This window comes from Bombus affinis, chromosome 1 (assembly GCF_024516045.1).
Source record: "Bombus affinis isolate iyBomAffi1 chromosome 1, iyBomAffi1.2, whole genome shotgun sequence".
In the NCBI taxonomy this organism is placed as follows: Eukaryota; Metazoa; Arthropoda; class Insecta; order Hymenoptera; family Apidae; genus Bombus; species Bombus affinis.
The window spans coordinates 7104429-7120743 of record NC_066344.1 but is presented as its reverse complement, the minus strand read 5'-3'; the positions used below and the strand labels follow the sequence as shown (position 1 = coordinate 7120743).

The following is a 16315-nucleotide window of genomic DNA, read 5'->3' as shown; positions in this document are numbered from 1 at the left end:
TTTGATTGTGTGCGCGCGCGACCTCCACGTTTGCGCGAAACGCGCGTGTGTGCATCGCCATTGGCGTAGCCTCGCTTCGTTGATCTTTAAGAGTATCTTTTAGCTTGTTACTTCGTGGAATTTTATAATAACTAGGAGATGGTTGCTGGAAAAGATTGTCTGTTGGAGTAATTTCGGAAGAATGAAACGTGGAAGATATTTCATGCAGAGGTTGGGTCGATAAGGAAGAATGTGTGGAGTTCGAGGGAATTTCGGAAACCCTGTTGATCGACGCTATTGCGTCCCGACGAGGGTGTACGCCAACAGATCGACTCTCTCTTTCCCGCGCACGCACACATTGTGCAAACTCGGATTTATGGCAGTCTGCCGCCATCGTATGCTTATAGTAGCCTGCAACTTTGGTTAGCCCAAATCGTAGCTAGTCTAAACAGAAGTATGAACCACGCTGTTAGTATTCTATGCTTTCTCTAACTTTCTCATAAACGATACTTATATACCTTCCTAGTTGAACGTTCCAAAAACCTCGAGGCCGTCCCCAAGCAACTTATAACTAAAACATATCAAATTAATTCACGTTCGATCGAGGCTTAATTTCCCCCAGCCCGTAAATCCACCGAAACGGAAGCTCGTTCGAAACCGGCCGTGTGTCACGGTGGAGGTTAGTGAACCCGAGCAAAAAAGAGAAAGAAAAAAAGAAACCGTGCACCGAAACCGTCCGCGAGGGATGCGTGTGCAAGTGGTCGGTGTCGAGGCCGCCGCGCCGTGTCGAATGTAGACATAGAGGAAAGATAGAGAGAGAGAGAGACAGAGATAGAGACAGAGACAGAGAAAGAGCGGAAGAGAGAACAGCTGGCCGGGCTGCCACGGGCACCGGCCTCGTTCCTCGCGTCACGACGAGTGTGTAAACTCCCAAGGGGGAGGCCGATGGTAATTCCTATGGAAGATTGGCTGCATAGTGGTGACGCTATGTCGCCCGATACGCGACGCGAACTTGTTGGTAGCGGGTTGATGGTGTTAGTGCAGCGTGTAGAAGGAACGGTGCGAGGGGTGAAGGGTAGCTGGCACACGTTGGGGTGAGATCTCGAATAGGAGAGGGTAGCCTCTATCTCCCCTATTCCGCAAAAAGGGGGAGAAAGTCGAGGGTGGAGGAGCCAGAAATGAGAATGTCGGCTAAAGTGGTGGGAGAACGAAGGTCCGCGCGAGGGTTAGCGGAGCTGATAGTGGGGACAGCGAAGCGGAATGGGGATGGCCACGCATGCGCTACCGATCAGCATCGACCCGACGTCTAGGCAACACCTGGTAGCACCCCACGTGCCACGTTAGGGTGGCACCAGCCACCCCGCGCACGCGATACCTCGTATCGAATATCACGCTGGCCTTCCTGTCCCGTCTACTGACCCACGCCAACCATGTCTTTCGTCGCTCTTACGGCTCGAGTTTTCGTAAATGGGATACAGACCAATCGAAACCGGTACGTGGCACCTTCTCGTTAAACCGTTTTTTGGAACAAGAGGTTATGAACCTTCGACGAATGAAAATTCGAAGTGGTCTTTCCTCCTTTGTTATCGATTCCACAGGTCCGATCAATGGTCAAACACAATTGTGTATAGAAGGTTTGCGATAAGATTTTGTTTGCGGAGTACAATGGATTTTCTGAGATCGGGGACGATATGCGATTTTGCGAAATTTGGAAATTAGAGGGGCAGTATTAGGTATAGGTGGAGAGATTAAGTTCTGAGTTGTAAACCTTGACTTTAGACATTGTGTTAATTCGTTACATGTTACATAGTATCGTTCTTTCTTACGTAATACGACAAATAATAACAGTTACTTTCAATTGTACTATTTAAAAAATTGTAGAAATAGGATACGAATAATTGGAAATCTTTCAATATCGAAGAAAATGGAATTTTTCGTTTTACAAATTCTTTACATATCTCGTAAATGAATAAACATTCGCTATCTGATAACAAGAGTTCAGAAATAAAGTACATAGTTCTTATACACATCTGTCTTTGGCGTTATCAACAATGTTCTTCGTATCACCTGTGGCCAAAGGCTCGTAAACTATCGGCTACAATTTCTGCCGGAACGAAGGAGTTCGGGGCGTCGATCACCCACGACAATATCGAGATTGGTTCGTGTTTTGCGGACAGATGTTTCGCCACGTGTTTCAACGGAACTCTCCTCGTCGCCCGTGTCCTATTTACCGACTATTGTCGCTCTTCCAGCAGCGCGCAAACTTTCTAAATGGTGTCGCGTAATAACCGTGCCATATGACGAAACCGTGCCGCAACAGCTGATGCATCTCGATTTGCAAGATCGATCCTACGATACGTATCTATCGTGAACTCGTTTATTTACATTGTAATAATCTGAAACCATGTCTGCAAAGTAGGAGGAATTGAGCCGTTGAATTGAATAAGTTGTTGCGTCGTTAAACAGAACGCATTTCATTCGCTGAATGCAAAACGTTAAATATCTCGAGAAATAAACGAAAAATACATGACTTAAACCACTTTCATAATCAGTGGCATATATATATTTTTTTCAGAAATTAGAAAAAATTAATTATGCAACAAAATTAGGTAGTATTAGTAACATATCGTGGAAAGCGTCGTAAAATACTAATTCAAGGCATTTTTTATTTAGGTCTCTTAATTAAAGAAGAGAAACTACTTTTGGTAGATATCGTTCAATATACTAGAAACAATTGGAGCAATTCCATCGCTGCTCGTAAAGCATTCTAAAGCAATCAACACAAGTGCTTCTATTCTTACACGACCCTATCAATCCCTTTGCATTGGTAAATAGAACAGTCAAGCCCTTGCTCACCCTCTCTGGCATAATACAATCCTAACTACACGCTTCAAAACTCCTAATGCAAATAGCTTTCAGAGGAAAAGAAAATAATAAAAAATATCACTCTATCCTGTACAATGCTCACGATCCTTGTTCCTTCCAGGTCAGACATCTCAGTTATTTTTTTGCTTCAAGTATCTTTAAATTACTTGTGCTTTCTTAATCATTACATATTATTTTCATGTTGAATGTTTCATTAAAAAAGATTAAAACTTCGAAACTATATACATAAATTTGTAATCTTTTATGTTCAAAATTTATTAGATTCAATCGATTGCCTTATATCGTTTCTATCATAGTTTGAACAAAAATGCAAATATTTTTCTCGTTAAAAATTCTTAACGAAACAAAGATAAAACATCTCGTCTACAGTGCGTTAATAGCCAAACATGTAAACACATCTGCTCGTTAATAGTACTTAATTTAGGTCTATTTCATTTAACTGGATCGTATTAATTCGAAACGCGAATAACCGCGTCGAATTTGAGCTTTATCTCGCGTGGCATTCATCTTCCCGCCGTTATCTCTAATCAATCGCTAATTAAACGATGGCGCGAACCACGCCACTTACCTTCGACCCGTGATTTATCCAGCTGGTGTGCGTTCACACTGCGTGTCACTCCTACGCGCTTCTGCATGAGCTAATCTTGTTTATTGACCCGCCAACCGCTCTGTTTTTTTTTCGTCATTCGCACCTGCCCTCGCACGTGCACCGTATATTGATACCCTAATCGATTCGAATCGCTTTTTATATAGAAAGTTTCCTTGTATAAAATTTTTATCTTTTTGTTCAAGATATTGTCATTTTGTCTTCTGCTAATTTCGAAATTTTATTCGATCGTCGAATTTGTATTTCATATCTGAATAACATTTTGAAGGTCGTCTAATGTTTTCTTACGTTTTTCTGTTATGTCATAAAATAATTTTAGGTCAACGATATACACATATAAAGATACGTAAAGTTGATAAATGGTTAATGGATACGAAGCTAATGGAGAACACCTAATATCTAGATACACGAAGTAAGAATCGTTTCGTCTTATCTTCGCTATTAAAATCTTTTTAATAACTGTTTTATTTATTATTCTATAATCAAGAACAGTTGATGCTTCTTGGTGTATAAGAAGATTAAAAATTATTCGAAATGTCAAGTCCCTGGCGGCGAATTATACGCGCCATTAGCGATAATGTCCCTCCACTTTTCCTCCTACACCATTCTAATCGCCTAACGGGCGATTCTCTTCTAATCGATCGCCAAAATTAAGCTGCCTTGGCCACGGTTAGGTTGAATGGCTGGCCACACTGTTTGGCGCTGATCGCCAAGGATATACCTTAAAAACTTTAAAATGCTGACTTTTTGCGATCGTCAGAAAGAAATTTATCAAAGATAATGCCACAAAATGGAAGACATTTCCTTCCAAGAGTTCCCCAAACTCATTTTGATTTCTGTTTAATGCCACGACTGTTTCCTTCGTTTCTTTCTAAAATGGAAGATGTTGGATTTATTTTAATAGAAATTTTTATCAATTAGTATTCAATTTCAAATTAAATCTCAGTGGAATATCTATTGACAAAAATGGTCTTGCGAGACGAGTTGTAAAACAATGGTAACGCGTTCTGCAAGAATTTTCAAAATTACGATCACTTGTAAATCGATAAGCTTACAATACAAGAGTATATAAAATTTTCGTTTAAAAGTAAGACTTATAAATGTAAAAGCTGGCCTGTATATATTTATTAAATAAATTTTCACAGCAGAAATACACAAATTCTTGTATAAAAATATGCAAATTTAAACACGTGGTTTCTCTCACAGGAAGCAACACGTGCACCCTCGTATCTGGTTCATGGAACAGTCATATACTGACGGAAAATTACGTTGAATTAGGGTGTAGGGTATCGAAGTTCCTTTTCCCTGATGCCATATTTTTACGCGGACAACAGTTCATTACCGCGGAGCATGGAACAGCAGGGGCGCTCTGTTTCTGCTGAGCACGACATGCCTTGAAATTCCTAATCTGCCAGCAATCGCGGGGACAATCGGTTCGTTCCACTTCATTCCCCAACTCGATTCCGTCGAGTATTGCGTAACGTCAATTGTGTCTCCGGGATCGATCGCACTATCCCGGGCTCGTCCCAACGAAAACTGCTTTCGTAATCTAAATCCTGGCTCTTAGTAACAGGGCTTTCGGAGCGCCATCGCCAACAAAACCTTTGCTCTTTTTGAAAGTGAGCCAGAGGAATGAAAATGAAATGTTCTTTTAAAAAAAAGCTTGCGTAAAGCGTAAAGCGTACACCAGGGTATGTTATACCGAATGATTGTAAAACAAACAATTCCTGCGAATAGGATCGAAATGTTACAACAAACGAAGATGTTCGATTCGAAACTTCGAATTTCTAAATGTTTGTAACTTGGAAATTTCGAATATTCGTAATACTCGCGTATTTGAAATTTTTAATGTTTCAAATCTTACAAATTCGAAATTTTGAACATTTGGGACTTTGAAATTTGGAATAATTGAAACTTTGAAAGCTTGAATATATTTCAAAATATTTGTAACTTCGAGACTACTCAATTTTTTTGAACATTCAAATATCTGAAATTTGGATTATTTGGATCCCACGGACTACCAAGGTCGACCATAGATAAGAACGAGATGTTTGAAACTCGGAATCTGGTCTATCAGATTGTCATTCTGTCGACTTAACTGCAAATGTTCGCAGTGACGTACACTTGGAAGTTCAGTCGACGAGGTCGGTCGATTCGCGATTCTCGAGGGCCAAAGTGAATTTTCTAGTTACGTAGGCGGAGCTCGAACATATCTCGAACTTTATCTGATCCTTCTTACGCCGATCCCTTGGCATCCTGCCCTCTTGGCCCCGGCACCCGATGGCGAAACGTCGAAATAAAGTCCGTACCGTGTGAGATTACTCAATAACGCGTTCGACGCTTGTTGGAGGCCTGCGCTTCCAACATTCTACCCTCGTTGCGAGTATTGTATCTCGACTTTTCACCTACGTTTAATACATTCGAGATAAAACCACGTTTCAGCAGAGAAATATCGACTCTATTCGCCTGTAGCGAAGAATAGGAACGAGTTGTGGAGAATTGATGTATCTTTCGAGTTCCCTTTGACATAAATGACAATAAATATAAAAAGTAATAAAATTGTGTAATCGTCGTCCAATTTGTTTAACTATCGCTGGTTCTAAATTCGTAAATTTTTTCACTGAAAAATAAAAAAGAAAATGAAGTTCAAATATTCAAACATTCGAAATTTCAAATATTCGAATATTTGAAGCTCCAAAACTTTATCGATTTAAAAATTCCAAAGATTCATAAATGCAGAATTTCGCAAATATAGATATTCCAAAATTGTTTATATTCGCACTAATTAGAAATGCGATAGTATATTATACGTTTAAACTGAACACGTTGTGTGTTAGGTACGAAATAATGAAAAAGATTACGTGGTATTTGTACTTTAGTAGTAGCTGTTTATTTTGGGGTCTCCGCGTGATCATTTATTTATAACATTGAAATGAAATTTCCTCTTCGAAATTGTTTTTGCAGTGGAAATAAGAAAAATTGCGAGATAGTAACGTGATTAATAATGATGGCATGAAGTAATATTTAAACGTATACCGAGGGGATTGCTCTGAAAGTAACATGCTGCGGGGAATATTTCGAGCTTCGAGCTGAAGGGGTTGAAACGCAAAGGTGCACCGAATGCGCAACTGGTCGAAGCAATCTGCCTGCAGTATTTTTGCTTTCGACTAAAAAGAGTCAGTGCTTGTCAGAGTTAGAAATTAAAAAAGAAAAAAGAACGATAGAATAAATTATCGTGATAACTTGTGGAATTTTTTAATTAAAAAAATATCGACTAATACCTAGTGTTTCATTCGTTTACGAATTTATCTATAATTCTCTATAAAGATCTATTTATATCTATTTTTATATCTATTTATTCTATTCTATCTATTTATATCTATTTTTTTAATTAAAAAAATATCGACTAATACCTAGTGTTTCATTCGTTTACGAATTTATCTATAATTCTCTATAAAGATCTATTTATATCTATTTTTATATCTATTTATTCTATTCTATCTATTTATATCTATTTTTTTAATTAAAAAAATATCGACTAATACCTAGTGTTTCATTCGTTTACGAATTTATCTATAATTCTCTATAAAGATCTATTTATATCTATTTTTATATCTATTTATTCTATTCTATCTATTTATATCTATTTTTTTAATTAAAAAAATATCGACTAATACCTAGTGTTTCATTCGTTTACGAATTTATCTATAATTCTCTATAAAGATCTATTTATATCTATTTATAGAACATTTATTTGTACAATATATTTACTTACAAAATTGAACGATGAAATACTCTTTTCATAAGTATCCTATCCTATTTGAAGAGAATTCGTAAAAATTCGAAAGTCGGTTGTAGAATATTTTCTATTTTTTTTAATTAAAACAATATCGACTAATACCTAGTGTTTCATTCGTTTACGAATTTATCTATAATTCTCTATAAAGATCTATTTATATCTATTTATAGAACATTTATTTGTACAATATATTTACTTACAAAATTGAACGATGAAATACTCTTTTCATAAGTATCCTATCCTATTTGAAGAGAATTCGTAAAAATTCGAAAGTCGGTTGTGGAATAATTCCAAACTTTATGCAACCATAAAAACTCCTTTCATAGTGAATAAATACGTCCTCGAACCGGATACCGAATAATGACGGTACAATAAGCATCGTCGTATATCGGAACTCTCGAAACAGAGAGGAACGCCTAACAATTTGAGAAGCAATTCAATCGCCGTTTCGAACGCGAGGAATTCAGCTTCCTCTTTGCCCGTCTTCCTCCCTTCCCTAAAATCAATTCGTATCTTCTATCGCTTGTCTCTTTCGAATCACTCGCAATAAAACATCATAAATTCCCGCGATAAAAAACGTAATACGATAGACAATCTACACAAATACATAAAGTAAAAAATATACGGGAAATTTCAAAGATATTCATAGCATTTCAGCTTAGCATAATCTATCTCTTAATACGTATATTATAAATATATTTTGCGTATATTTTTCGATACTATACGACGTCTTCCTATATTTAACGTGAAATTAAATTTTTTACCAAAGTAGATATTCCAACAATCCACCACTGAATCAATACTTTGAGACTGTACAAAATTGAAAAACGAGCCATTTGTTTAAATAACGTACGAGCAATTGTTCTCTCTAGATGTTCGTCCCTTTTCTCATGAAAACTTCATATATCTGAACATTTTCATCAGCAAGTTCATTTCTACCAATTTTCTTATTTTCATGACACTTGATAAAAAGGTAAAAAGGAAACAGAATCGAGAACAATTTGGAAACAAAAAGGAGAGACCAATTTATCGTGGAACAAGTGGTTAGGATAGTCGGATTCGTTGCGCGAAGCTGAAGAAAATTTATGCGCCGCGTTACAGATTATCGCAGCCTCGAAATTATCTTTCACAAAGTAGGGTTGCTTTCCCGTCACGAAACGGTCGCATCCCCTGTTTTCACCCTCCTGCAAGTGCGTGCCAACTGTTGCAAGGGTACGAGGGATTCTAAAACAATAGGAACACGCTGCTGACGTATCCACGGACGCTTTATCGTGATACAGGACAGATTTACGATCTTCGACGCAGCTGGGGGATCGAGATTTCGTTTCGCTCACCGTCCCATCGAAAGAAACGCAATCGATGCTCGATTTATGACCCATCCACCCCTTCGCTCTCATCCTTGCTGCGTTCTTCCGCGTTTATTCGCAGATTTTACACGTTCGCGTCGAGATACACAGGCATTTGTAACGTATCTCGATTGGTAAATCCCTCGTGTGATCGATAAAATTAAAAAAATCCTACAAAAAATATCTGCTTCTTGTTTTTTCTCTTAATGCACGAACCAGACGGGTAAAATTACAAGGAATTAGATATTTTAGATTACATATCTTATAGATATTTCCAAGTCGATACGCACGACATGTACAAATATTTCTCTCGGGTTATCTACAGTCGAGATTTGCCCAACCATTTTACGTTAATCTCAAAAACAGAATTAGCTACAATCGGTTAACCTCGTCTTTCTTAACGTTTCGCACAATGTCGAGGAAACACGAATGTTACAAATGGAAACCTTTGAAACTTGTTTGCTGCGACTGGCGTCGAAGGAAAATGAATTTGAATCTCGTCCAAAAGCGCGGAAAACTCGAATCATCGAACAAATAACTTTATGTTATTTTTCTTCGAAGAAACAATCTGTTAGTTCGACTTTCTTCCGTATATTTAATAGTAGTAAAATAATGTAGAAATAAAAATAAAAATAATTTTTACAAGACGAAAATAGTTTTATCTTTAATTCTGTTTATCATTCATTCGAAGCAGAGTATAACACACGAATATCTTGCGTAAAAGAAATATTAATGGCAGAGTGAGGCACGTCAGGTCATCCGTAATGACTTTTCTCCCTTTCTACCCTCAGGCTTCCCCTTTCTATTTCTTTCTTCTCGTTGATAGGGCCGGGAGTTTCGGGCTGCCTCATAAAAGTCGGCGTATCCGGAATCTTCCCCTCCCTTTATCCTTGATTTTCGCTGCGGTACAGGAGAGAGGAAGCCATTAATTTATGCCTTTCCTGATCGATCGATCGTTCGTTCGACGAAAGTTTGAACTTTCGACGGGAACACACGGCCAAAGAGCACCGGGGATTACTTTATCACGGGTTGCAACGCTGAAACAACATAAATGACGTGGAACAAGGAAGACAGAGATAGCGAAAATGGAAAATGTCAGAGGGAAGACTCGCTTCGGTTTCCTGTTGCTTCAATTACTTCGCAATTTCGCTTTAATAAAACCTGTAATATTCTACGGAATGTATTTTTTATATTTTAATTTAAATGTAAATTATTTTGTTATTGGAGACTCGTATTTAAAAGGCTTCGCATACTTCGTATTCTATTTATATTGTTATTTTCTATGGAAACGGCAGACAATGATAATTATAGGAATATAATTTTCATAAATGTTCGGCAGAACTCCATACTGATTGAAATTCATAACCATCGTATAACAACATATTTGAAACTAAAAGATGAACAACGTTTGAGCATCTTTAAAGAATAGAAAATACAATAATACGATAGCCACAATGGCTCAAAGAAATCTGTTTCTTCTTCCATACCATCTCACTTACCTCGACCAGGTGTCTCGACAAAATTGCTACAACTTCTCATCAAACGACAAATACTTTTAACCACAAGTAGCAATTGAAATACGGCAAGAGAAATGGAGGAAAATTCCTTTTTCGGGTAAATCGTCGTGGAGAAGAGAAGGGAAGAGAAGAGCGTGGCGACACATTCGTTCAAAGAAATGGAGAAAACTCGTTCGACAAACGCATTCCGCGTGCCAGAATTTCGTTTTCTCCTGAAAGGGAGTCGCGTTAAGGGGTGTACCATAAATATCGTGGCGAAAAGGAGGAAACGGAAAGGAACAGGAAAGACGGGAAGAGGAAATGGAAGAGCGAAGCGAGAGCGCGCGACGTTCGGTCGCACAGTTTCTCCTACTCGAGGAACTCCGTGATCTCGTTCTGAAAATTGCATAACCCTCCTAATCGATCGTTCGCGGAACTCGGGACCTCGTTCCTTTGTCGGCGACGCGTAATTGAATTTGGAACAAAAGCAAACGAGAGACTCGAAACGAACCGAAGATGAAAAGAAAGACGATAGTCAATAGAAAAGGTACGAGTTATCGAATGAGAAGTCTTTGAGAATGGGAAAACTCGAGAAATAGGAAAATGCTTGTGAGAAACAGATGCTGAGTATCTTCTTTGTTTTCTTTTTTTCTTGCGTTTAATCTTTATGTTTAAACCTTTCCCCTTTTTAATGGATCTTAATTGAGCATCAACTAACGAGAATATTAATACATTGTCGTACATCGAAATTATATTTTCCAAATTGTCAATGTTTCCAGACATTTTCAAGAGAAATTTTGTTTCATACTAAACATTTGTTAAAAATTCATTTTATCTACTTAACTTTTGTATATTCTGCTGAAACACGCATAAACATTAGATGATGTCTTGACGTTTAATGCCAACTCTAAGAACCGGCCTATTTCGAGTAAATTTGACTTGAACAAATATGAACTTGAAGTTAAGTCACTCTGGTCAGCGAGATTCGTTTGTTTTTTTTCTTTAATTTAGACGATTGTAACGAAACTCGATATATTTGGTGAAATCATTTTGTTTTCGCTCAATCCGATTTTGTTTTTTATCATTTCTTTTTCTTTCTTTTTAGAACGGTATGCGTACGGGAGAGAAAACTGGAGGATGAAGCGAGGAGGAATTTAAGGAAGAAAATAAGCACGGTTCGACGCATGACGGAGGTGCTTTGATCTCAGTGCTGGCCGAAGCAAGCAAATTGTGTGTCCTCAAAGGGACCGTGATTGAAGTCACACGAACCGTACAACGGTGCTTCGTCCGTTCCCTCCGTTTTATTTTTTTATTTAAGGAGTTACTTTCGGCAGCTTCCTGTGTAAATAATTACCCACCAACTACAGTCCGTATCTCAAATACTCCTTCGATGTTAAACACGTGTAATACTCTCCATTAAATTTCACTCAAATTCATAGAAATCTATTAGAATACTATATCGGGTTGGCAACTAAGTGATTACGGATTTTATCATTACCACCTAATCACAAAATCCGCAATCACTTAGTTGCCAACCCAATATATTGGCCAAAAGTTTTCTACGTTATCTACGAGATAACTGTACTGTATACAATGTATTAACGAAACGTTCTATATGTAAATTATGTAGTTTTCAAAACAAAAAAAGTTTGACACAAGGTATTTTTACGTGTCGAAATCCATGTTACATGCAGAGATACTGCATCCCATTTTCTCAACGAACAAAGGTCCAAAAACAGAAAAAGAGAAGAACGATTATTTTCCAACATTTATACAGACTGGGTTCCTCTTTTTCAGCTCGTACTCTTTACACCGATTTTAGATGCACGCGTGCGACAAAGCGAAGCGGAAACAACTAAGAAACGAAGCCCGTTTTTCAACGAGGAATACTAACAGAGGTGATGGTAAGCATTGTCAGGGAGTTTCGCTTTCCGCGCGAACAATTTCAAGGAAGAAACACGAAAGAACGAAAAATCGGGCCACGAACGTGAACGCATACATATGAGGAAAGAGATGAAAGAAAGAGGAGAGTCAATTACGCGAGAGCACGCGCGTTTCGTTTCCAGAGCCAGTCCCCTTTGATCCTGTTTCGTTACGAGAAAGAAACGTCCAGATCTGCGATTGAAACCAACGCGGCCTTTGCTCGACGCGCCGTAAACTGGCCATCGATTTTTCCATTTTTCGAACTTCCACGAAAAATTCGCTACAGCTTCGAGAGACCGATACAACGTTCGCGATCGATCGAAGACGTAGTACTACGTCTTCTCGTAAGCCGAAGCTCAAGCGTTATGTTTTTGTTAAAAGCTAAACTTGGCAATGTGTGATGTAACAAGATGCCTTCTCGGGGTCTATTATTGGAAACCTTTGACGTGGAAACCGCGTTTCGTCACAAATCATCCTTAGAAAATTTTCAGCCTACTCGTTTAATCTTACATAACTCGAAGGTGTACGCGTTTTGCATTTGATACGTAACATAGTTCTTGGATGATCTTAGAAAATGTTGTTTCATTCGGCTTCGTTTCTTTCTTTTTGCTTCGGAGGTAGTAATGTATAATAATCATCATTTGAAAATATTCAGTTTCATATATTTTCCATTATTTGTTTCTCAGAGAATAAGTTTGAGAATAGATTTAAGATCTTTTTTATCCTGAAAAATAATTCATCTTCATAAGGACAATTGAATATCATCTTTTAAATCTCCCATTCTGAAATTATCTGATAGGCACAAATAGTGACCTGTCGGCTCTGCAAATTTAACATGGTAAGGTATCTCTAGGTGTTCGAACACCTTCGTAAACCTCTGCGCTAATAATATATGAAAAAGGAGAACAAAAATCGATGTCTGTAAAGGTACTTAGGAACCATGGATCAGAAAGGTACGATGTGCAAATGGGATGGAACAAAGCGACGCGTTATAAGGTCGTGGAAGGGATTCACGTGGCTGGGGATTAAATCGACAACCGGTGTGTGTGTTCACGATGCTATAGATTTATTAATCTTGGACGCGTTATTCTTGCATTGACCTTCTACGGGAGCGTGCTGCGCGATCCGTTTAAATCGTTCCATGCGATAAATCTAAGTGGCAAATCCGTTTAAGCGCGTACACATTAGTCGTACTCAAACGACATATTTATGTTTCTCGGTTTGCTTGAATTATTCGCAACGCATACGTACACACAGAGAAGTTGGAAAGGTATAGGAGGGAGAGTGGTAACGTGTCGTGCCCGTATCCGCAATTCGCGTCAGGACATTTGCATGCTGGCTCCTTTGTAAAACCACACGCTCGAACGCTCTATGTTTTCGTTGCAAATTGCTTAACAACAATTCGGCCGGATTCCGTTTAAACGGTATTTACTAGAGGCCAGCTTGGTGTAATGTTACCACTTGCGTCTGTTTGGCCAATGGTATTCCTCGTATGTAGCCACGCGCTTACCGCCAGAGTTAATTACTCGAAATGTAGCTCTGTTTAAGGATAGCACGTTCATAGAGGTATCACTCTGACCACTTGAAGAATTAAGAGTTGAGATAAGAGAATAATTTACGGGCTCAATAAAAATAAATATATTCGATCTATCACGCATCGTAAACAAATAGAAAGTTATAATTACTCGAAACGTTGCTCTGTTCAAAGACAACATGCGTTCGTTCATAAAAGCTCCATTTTCAACGTGGTCGCTTGAAAGTTTAAGGATCCAGCGCTGCAAGAATTGACGGAGAAGAGAAGAGCGAAAGAAAACGAATTGTCTGCCATAAAACAAACGATACACCGATAGTTCCACGTTTACGAAAAGAGGATATTATCCATCATGTGTATCCATCATTCCACCGTGTATTTCAGCTTCCAGAATACGAATATTTTTCTTCGAAATTCATTAAAGATTCTACTACACTAATTTCATGATAACGAGCACGGATATTCGTACTATTCGAAAAAGAAAGGCAAAGCAGAAAGAGGAAGGGGTGAGGGGGGTAAGGACGTAGAGTACAACGGGGCGATGGAGCAAATGTTTTTTAAATCCGGCGAAAGAAGTGGCTCGAAGAATTTAATTAAAGCGGCCGCTCGTCGACGAAGCCACCGCCGGGTTTGAAATTTTTTGAGATCTCTCGGCGTCGTATTCAACCACTAGTTGCCATCTGTTCCGTGTACTCCTCTCCCTCTTTCAACCGTTGGTTCTCTCGCGACTGCAGCCTGCGGAACGCGACCACCCCGAGCGAAATCAACTACCTGTGGATGCAACTTAAGTGACTCCGCGCTGCGCCAGCTACCACCACCAATTATGCGCGATAAAGTTTCAATAACGCGAATTTCATTCCCGCCACGGTCGCCCATTATGCAATTAATCGAATTCTTCGGACTTTCTTTCCTATCCGCCTCCTCCCGTTTTATTGGTTATCTTAATCGTCCGTGCTCGATAATTGAGATACGATGTTCCGCTACCATATTTCTTTTTTCTCCTTTCTCTTTTATCTGTGGATATACGGTGGAATTAACGATCCTTAACGGGTTAAAACTTGAATTTCATAGAGATAGGAATTGATATATGTGCTTTCGATACTGGATTACATACGTTCGTTACGTACGTACGTATTTAGTGTTTCATTTATTTATACCTACATTTGCTACAGTGTTTTATTTATCTTCGTTGTCGAAGTAAGTAATAATACGCGTAATAGTTTGAAACAGTAGATTTACAGTATTGTTCAGAAATAGGAATTTAACAGGCACTGTTTATTTCTTTAAATGGAAATTAAAATTTGTTTCCATAGTGATGGGCGATTTTAAAGTAAAAGAATTTTTAGAGACATTCTTCTAATTATGTGCAAAAATACCTGTATATCTACGGTAGCTTCGAAAATTATCTGTACAAATAACTACACGAAGATATTACCAAATGATATGAAACATAATATGCTTGGTCATAATTGATTACCATATAAATGTTATAATAAAAATGCAATGATGTACAAATAATTCTTATAGCCACTATAAAGATCTCCTCTTTTCTACTGCCGTCTAAAAATTTTTCCTTCCCTAGATCTGTATGTACGTAAAAAAATCTTGACCTTCTCATCTTCGAATTAAAACACGCTTTATCCCTTAAATTCGGAGTTCGATCTCTCCTCGAGCAAATCCACTGGCAATTGGATAGTCCTCGTGTTCGTTAAGATAGCTCGAGTAGATTAGTAGACACGAGCGACTAGCGTGTCGCTAGCGATTGGTATCGGACCGTGCGGACACGCGTCGGGCCTAATTTCATCCCAGCAGCGTGCAATCTCTTCGTGGCGTCCCACCGGGCGGTGCCCGGAATCAGGACCTAAATCGGATCGGACCGTGGCTCGTAAATTATTCGACACACGCGTATACGTCTACGTCGATTTTACCCTACGCGACACGAAGGGACAGGACTAAAGAAAAGGGGAATAAAGGCTTCCTCCGTTCGCCATTGTGTCCTTCGAATGAACAACGACAGCATTTTGGAAAGAGGTGTGGAATACGTCGTTTTCTTAAAGTGCTTCGTGTTCCGAGAAAAGTAAGTGTTTTCTAGATCGCGTGACCAATAAAATTTAAAAGAACATCGTACAAAAAAACTTTGATATTTTCTTTCGTTCTTCGTTAGGTGAGTTAGGTTGTTCATTTGAAAGTGAGTGGCAGGAAAAATTAAAAAATGAAATGGAAAGGGGGAAAATTCAAGTTGAAATTTACAACTATAACAAAGTACACAATGAGCATTTATTCTAACAGAAGACGAGAGAAGTCTTATTCAGGCTATTCTACCTGCAAAATTGAATACCATGCGCAACTCTTCAACAAATGACACACGCAAAGCTTCCCTATTCTCGCAATAACAATTCCCGGTATCCAAGCCCAACTTAGTCTACCTATCTCAAGTAACAAAATTATTAATCATACTATTAAACATTGTACACGCACGTATTCTCTGTTTGCAATGAACATTCGTCGATCTTCTACCTGACTCCCCCCACTTATCGAGGCATTCGATCGGGAACGAAGCGCGAAAGGAAATTGGAAACGTTCCGGGGTCATTTTTCTTCCGGATATCGCGAACCGTGATCCGAGCTTCAGGGTAAATAAATAACCTAATAACCTGAAGTGCCTCGAGAAAGTATTCGAACGCTTGTACACAGATTTTATAAATATAACCTGTGTGTAGTATTAAATATTTTGACATTTCATTGCCAG

The 16315-nt window shown here is 38.6% G+C and overlaps 1 long non-coding RNA gene across 1 annotated transcript in view; it reads left to right on the top strand.

Moving 5' to 3' along the window:
• Positions 1 to 11411, top strand: part of LOC126919850 (uncharacterized) — a 52125-nt gene extending 40714 nt beyond the window's left edge. The window contains exon 2 of the long non-coding RNA XR_007711801.1: positions 11219 to 11411. This is a non-coding gene — a long non-coding RNA (uncharacterized LOC126919850). The remainder of the gene's footprint in view (positions 1 to 11218) is intronic.
• The last annotated feature ends 4904 nt before the right edge of the window (positions 11412 to 16315 follow it).